Source organism: Elaeis guineensis, chromosome 13 (genome assembly GCF_000442705.2).
Source record: "Elaeis guineensis isolate ETL-2024a chromosome 13, EG11, whole genome shotgun sequence".
NCBI classification, from domain to species: domain Eukaryota; kingdom Viridiplantae; phylum Streptophyta; class Magnoliopsida; order Arecales; family Arecaceae; genus Elaeis; species Elaeis guineensis.
In genome coordinates this window covers 53,868,563-53,875,821 of record NC_026005.2, presented here as the reverse complement: position 1 = coordinate 53,875,821, position 7,259 = coordinate 53,868,563, and positions in this window count along the sequence as shown.

Sequence of the window (7,259 nt, the reverse complement as noted above, 5' to 3'; positions counted from 1 at the left end):
GGCCGTGGCCCGAACGGCCGGTCAAGGTCGGAGGACCGCCGTCCCCTGTTCGGCCCGGAAGGAACCAAGAAAAAGAAGAAAAAGAAAAAGAAGAAAAAGAAAAGAGAAAGAAGAAAAAAAGAGAAAAAGAAAAGGAAAGAAAAAAGAAGAAAAAGAAGAAAAAGAGAAAAAGAAAAGAAAAGAAAAGAAAAGAAAAGAAAAAAAAAAATATATATATATATATTTATATATATATAAGTAAATAATAAATAAATAAAAAATAAAATAAAAAAAATGAAATGATGAGAGAGAGAGTTTCTCTCTCTTCTTTCAGTCTGAACCCTGACTTTCTCTCTCTGGAATTGGACTTTCTCTCTCTACTTTCTCTCTCTAGAATTTTTCTCTCTAGGTTGTTTCTCTCTCTTGATGGATTTCTCTCTCTCTAAAGTTATTCCTCTAGGATTAGCGTAGTGGAAGGCTTCATCTGATGATTTTGATCGAGTTTAGAGAAGAGTCTGATTTTAAGTGAAGTTTTGATTTGGGATCTGTTTAGATTGAATTTTGAATTAAAATTAATGTAAAAATATAATTTTGGATAATAGGCACGGAAAAATCTCCTAGAAGTTAGTCGATCTGTTCATTCAGTGCTTCGTGAAAGGTAAGTAATGAATCATCTTCTCGAGATATTTCATGTTTATTCTGAAAATAAATAATTATTCTCTGAAATTATGCATGATTTATGAAATTATGTTTTGAAAGAAAAGTGCTTTTGAAATGTTATGGTATATCGATTTATGCACATGTTCAGTGAAAAATTATGATATATTATGATACAAAGTGTTTGATACAGAATCGGATTTATGCTCTCAGCCTAACTATGTTTCAGTGGGCCCCGCCAATGGGATTATACGTTGGTACTCAGTGGACCCTGCCAGTGGGGGTTGTGCGCTGGTGTTTGTGGACCCTGCCAGTGGGGGTTGTGCGCTGGTATTTGTGGACCCTGCCAGTGGGGGTTGTGCGCTGGTATTCTGTGGACCCCGCCAATGGGGGTTAAACGTTGGTCATAGTCGAGGTTGTTGAGTTACGAGTATTTTTGAATCGAATCGGATTTATGATTATATTATATGTGAATATTTGAAAATATTGGATTTGCATTAAATCAGCATGAAATATATTTTTATGTTTATTTGCAGCATTGTTCTTGAAAATTATAAAATATCTAGTTGAGATATTTGTTACTTACTGGGCTGCCTAGTTCATTACCTTTCTTTCTATTTTCAGATTCAGATAATTAATTTCGAGCGTGGGAAGAAATATTGGGACAGAGCTTTTAAAGGCGAGATTTTGCATTGTCAACTTCATTAAACTTAGACCTATTGTTTTATTGTTAGTAAAATTTTATTGGATGTAAGATATTTATTTTAATTATTTGAATTAGAGTTGAATAATAAATATTTGAATTTATTCCGCTGTGATGCATTGATATCGTGATGAGATGCCTTACATGCTTATGGAGAGAGTTCTTCATAAGTATGCGGCGGTTTCCATGACTCTCGGTTCACAATTTCGGGTCGGGGGCGTGACAGTTAATATGGTATCAGAGCATAAGTGGATAAATTATGACATATAGAATTTGACATAGTATGAGTGTAGGTGGGTAAACGTTAGGAATATTGGGACGTTAAAGTAAGAGCATCATAATAAATCTATCCTAACAAATAGATAAATGAATCTAATAAGGTTTTACCACTACAAGGTTATCATGCCTCCCCGTAGAATGACAAGAACTACTCAAGGAATTTCAAGAGAGACATCACAACCACGGGATGGTAGCACTCCCCATCTGACCAGTGGCACCCCTCGGGAGGAGGGAGTCGTAGATCCTAATGGGAGTACTTCGAGAGCACGTCAAGAACCAGATATGGCTCAGTTAATGCAGACCCTAATCAGGATGGTACAAGCGCAACAACAAATACAGCAGCAAATGTTTGAACAACAGCAGATACAACAAGATACACAACAACATCAGCATCCACCACCACAACATGGAGAGCAACCAGTACAAAGGAATAATATTTCAGAATTTAAAAAGCTTGCTCCTCCAGCTTTCAAGGGGACTACTGAACCTTTGGAGGCTGATAACTGGATAATGGAGATGGAGAAGGCCTTTGCTGTCTAAGAGTGTCTTGATGAAGAAAAGATTCGATATGCAGCTTATTTACTACAAGGAGAAGCATACAACTGGTGTCAGCGACTACAGCGTAAGCATGAACAAGATGGCGAAATACTTACCTGGGAAAGATTTCGGGTTGCATTCTATGATCAGTATTTTCCTCGGAGTATAAGGATCCAGAAAGGGCAAGAGTTTATTTATTTGAAGTAAAAGGATATGAGTGTGACTGAATATGAAGCAAAATTTACAGAGTTAGCAAAATTTGCTCCGAGATTAGTGGATGGTGAGCAAGAACGTGTTCACAAGTTTGAGATGGGACTGAGAACTGAGCTTCGAAAACAAGTGGTTCCATATGAATTGACAACTTATACCGATGTGGTAAACAAAGCACTGATAATTGAAAGAGAAGTCAATGAAGAACGCATGGAAAGGGAAAGAAAGCAAAGAAAGAGAACAAATCAAATGATACACAAGGGCAGAATAATAAAAACATCAAAAGATCAGCTAAGGGAGCAATAGATAATAAGACTCAACAAATTGATGGTGAGCCGTGCTCCAGATGTGGCAAAAATCATGCAGACAAGGATTGCTATTAGAATATAGGTGCTTGTTTCAAATGTGGTCAGATGGATCATAAAATTGCTAGCTGCCCACTAAATACAGAAAATCAAGTTGGCCAAAGAACTTATGAAGGACAACATAAGGGTGGTGGACAGATTTCTAAAACCCAGGGAAGAGTTTATGCGCTTACTCAACAGAATCCACAGGCTTCCAATACAATGGTTGCAGGTATGAAAAATTTCGAGGACGAAATTTCTTTTTAGGGGTGAAGAATGTGATAGCCCGAGGCCCATGTAAGAATCCCAGCAAAAGCCCAAAATAATAATAAAAAAAAAAACAGAGGAAAATCGGGAAGAAGACTCTCGATAGGAGTCTTCTTCTCCGGCGAAACCCAAGCAATTTGGGAGTCCTAGGACCTCTCGAAGTCCTAGGACCCTTTATAAGAAGACCCCCTCTCCCTTGAGACCGAACATCGGCCTCCTCCCTCTCTCTTTCTCTCCGTTTTCTCAATCGAAGCCGCGGACACCGTTCAGTTTCTCACCGTGATTGCTCGCCGGAGGCCGGGGTGAGTCTTCCTTTCCTTCCTCTCTTCCTTCCCTATCTTCCCGTATCTTTGCTTGTGGCGGTCGGCGACGAGTGTCGCCGATTTTCGGTCGGAAGAGAGACCCTATTTTGAGCCTCTTTTTCCTTGATTTTCTGACGCCGGCGGTCGATGCTCCTCCGTGACCGGGGGAGTGGCCCCCTTTGCCGCCGGCCTCCGCCGCGGCGGCTGTGGCCTGAACGGCCGGTCAAGGCCGGAGGACCGCCGTCCCCTGTTCGGCCTGGAAGGAACCAAGAAAAAGAAGAAAAAGAAAAAGAAGAAAAAGAAAAGAGAAAGAAGAAAAAAGAGAAAAAGAAAAGGAAAGAAAAAAAGAAGAAAAGAAGAAAAAGAGAAAAAGAAAAGAAAAGAAAAGAAAAGAAAAGAAAAGAAAAAATATATATATATTTATATATATATATATAAGTAAATAATAAATAAATAAAAAAATAAAATAAAAAAAAATGAAATGATGAGAGAGAGAGTTTCTCTCTCTTCTTTCAGTCTGAACCCTGACTTTCTCTCTCTGAAATTGGACTTTCTCTCTCTACTTTCTCTCTCTAGAATTTTCTCTTTTTAGATTGTTTCTCTCTCTTGATGGATTTCTCTCTCTCTAAAGTTATTTCTCTAGGATTAGCGTAGTGGAAGGCTTCATCTGATGATTTTGATCGAGTTTAGAGAAGAGTCTGATTTTAAGTAAAGTTTTGATTTGGGGTCTGTTTAGATTGAATTTGAATTAAAATTAATGTAAAAATATAATTTTAGATAATAGGCACGGAAGAATCTTTTAGAAGTTAGTCGATCTGTTCATTCAGTACTTCGTGAAAGGTAAGTAATGAATCATCTTCTCGAGATATTTCATGTTTATTCTGAAAATAAATAATTATTCTCTGAAATTATGCATGATTTATGAAATTATGTTTGAAAGAAAAGTGCTTTTGAAATGTTATGGTATATCGATTTATGCACATGTTTAGTGAAAAATTATGATATATTATGATACAAAGTGTTTGATACAGAATCGGATTTATGCTCTCAGCCTAACTATGTTTCAGTGAGCCCTGTCAATGGGGATTATACGTTGGTACTCAGTGGACCCTGCCAGTGGGGGTTGTGCGCTGGTGTTTGTGGACCCTGCCAGTGGGGGTTGTGCGCTGGTGTTTGTGGACCCTGCCAGTGGGGTTGTGCGCTGGTATTCTGTGGACCCCGCCAATGGGGGTTAAACGTTGGTCATAGTCGAGGCTGTTGAGTTACGAGTGTTTTTGAATCGAATCGGATTTATGATTATATTATATGTGAATATTTAAAATATTGGATTTGCATTAAATCAGCATGAAATATATTTTATGTTTATTTGCAGCATTGTTCTTGAAAATTATAAAATATCTAGTTGAGATATTTGTTACTTACTGGGCTGTCTAGCTCATTACCTTTCTTTCTATTTTCAGATTCAGATAATTAATTTCTAGCGTGGGAAGAAATATTGGGACAGAGCTTTTAGAGGCGAGATTTTGCATTGTCAATTTCATTGAACTTAGACCTATTATTTATTGTTAGTAAAATTTTATTGGATGTAAGACATTTATTTTAATTACTTGAATTAGAGTTGAATAATAAATATTTGAATTTATTCCGCTGTGATGTATTGATATTGTGATGAGATGCCTTGCATGCTTATGGAGAGAGTTCTTCATAAGTATGCGGTGGTTGCCATGACCCTCGGTTCACAATCTCGGATCGGGGACGTGACAAAAATAGTTCAAATAGTGAAGTAGTAAGTTGTTGATCATGATGAGGAGACATTACTATGTTTGGAATCGACTAAAATTTTGAAGTGCAATATTCTGTGGACGGCAGATTATAATTCATTAGAGCAACACCCAGGATTCATATTGTTGTATGCTTGTAGGTGATATTTTCGTTGCAGATTAGCATGGAGATGCAACTCCTTGAACAATGGCTTCCTTTGCATCGTTTTGCTTCCGAAGACTGCTGTTTTTATTCAGTGAGACTAGCCTGAATGGTTTTCCCTTTCCCCTGTTTAATTTCTTAAATGGCGGTCTACAGAAGCTTTTACATTGAGAACATGGAAAATATAACTAGTCCCTCTGCAAACTAGGGCATTGGTTTTTGTGAAAGCATTTTGCAGTGTGAGCAATAGGGATGTACATTGGGTGGGTTAGGCTGGCCAAGTTAGTATTGAGATTCATTATCTGTGTGATGGATCAAAAATGCCTCCTAGAATGGTAAAAAATTGCTTCATTGATTTATGGAGGGTATGTGATTGGGGGAATAATTTATAGACGGCTACAAAATTTTGCTTATATTATAAAGAGTATTTAATATTGCTTGCTATGCTATGCATGTGTAATATACAAGTATTAGGCATGTGCTATGCGCGTCAAAGGAAACATAGTTATGATGGGCAGGCCACGAATAACATTACTGGATGATCTAAAGATTTGATTGTGCGATTCAAATATGAAACCTGATGTTAGATGTTAGATATTAAGCAAAGAGAACGGTGGCAATGAGGGAAGGTTTGAGTGGGGGCAGTGATAACAAGAACTGGGTGGCTAAAGGATGAACTCAAATTTTTTTTTAGTTGATTGGTTTTAACAAATAATTAGTATATTTAAGAGAAGTTGTGTTTGGATTACGGCCAGTAAAATATAACCTGATTTATCAATCCGATCTGTATTCGATCCGTTGTAAATATATTTGGGTTTAGGCTAAATGGATTGGATCATAATAAATCGATCTGTTTAACTTGTTTAATATTGATGTTGGAATTTGATTTTAGATTTTTGACCTATTTAATATTTAGGTTGGATTGAGTTAGATATCCTGTTTAAGATCTGTTTATTTGTTTAAATCTATTTAATCTGTTTCTAATCTGTTGACTCCAGAATTGATTTTTATGAATAGCAAAATGTTTGAGCATATGACTTGTCTAATAGTTTTATTAAGTTGATATTTTAGGTAAATTAATAGGTATCAAAAGATTGATCTTTAAGGCTCAAATAAATTCAAAAGAAAAATTTTGGAAGCTTAGTTGGAGTGAGGAACTTTGAAATGAAAGTGGCAAAGATCATCAAAGATTGGAATCAAAATAGGTTTTAATTTGAAAAAAATCAGAAAAATTCTGTTGAGGGCATTTGACTCAAGCAGAATTCAAGTAGACTCAAACTGAAAATCAAAAGAAAAAAAAATTCTGGCACGCAAATATTTCAGCCGACATGCCTCAAGTCGAATCAAATTTTATCTGAGTTGACTCGGATAAAGAATGACAGAAAGGTAATTATGCAGAATAGAAAATTGAAGCACCGAGTGGTAGATCGAGTCGACTCGAGTTACTCGAGTCAAAGTTATAGAAAACGACAGAGCACTAGATTTTCAGAAAGATACACTAGAAGGTCATTTGAGTCGACTCGAGTCTAATTCGAGTCAACTCAAGTTCCAACAGTTAGATCTGCAGAATTTTCAGAACTTTACAGATTTGTATCCAATGGCTCTTTTTCGAATTTCAATGATCAAAAATGATTTTTTGGATTTCTAAACAGTGATTTAACACTTCAAACAACTGATTGACAAGACAAAAAAGTGAGAATCAAAGAGAACAGTGAAAAACAATAAGAAAAGGCCAAAAAATATTGAATGGAGAGCTTTTACTCCTCAATCACTTAAATAATCAAATCAAGAGAGTCTTTTCAGCAAGAAGACAGCTCCCTCAATCGAAAAGCTTCCTCAAAAAGAGATTACAGCTTCATCGACAATCATTTGCTCATTAAAGCGCTTTTGTAGTTTTGTTACTTTGTTTTCATTTATTTTGCTGTAACCAGCTTCAATTGGAGATTGAAGCTGGGGGATAGGCTCATCCAAGCCTTGCAATTGGATTGTAAGCCAAGGATTGGCTTCGGTTAGATTTTGGTTGGTGATTCCATGCAAAACCAATTAGATTGTAGATAG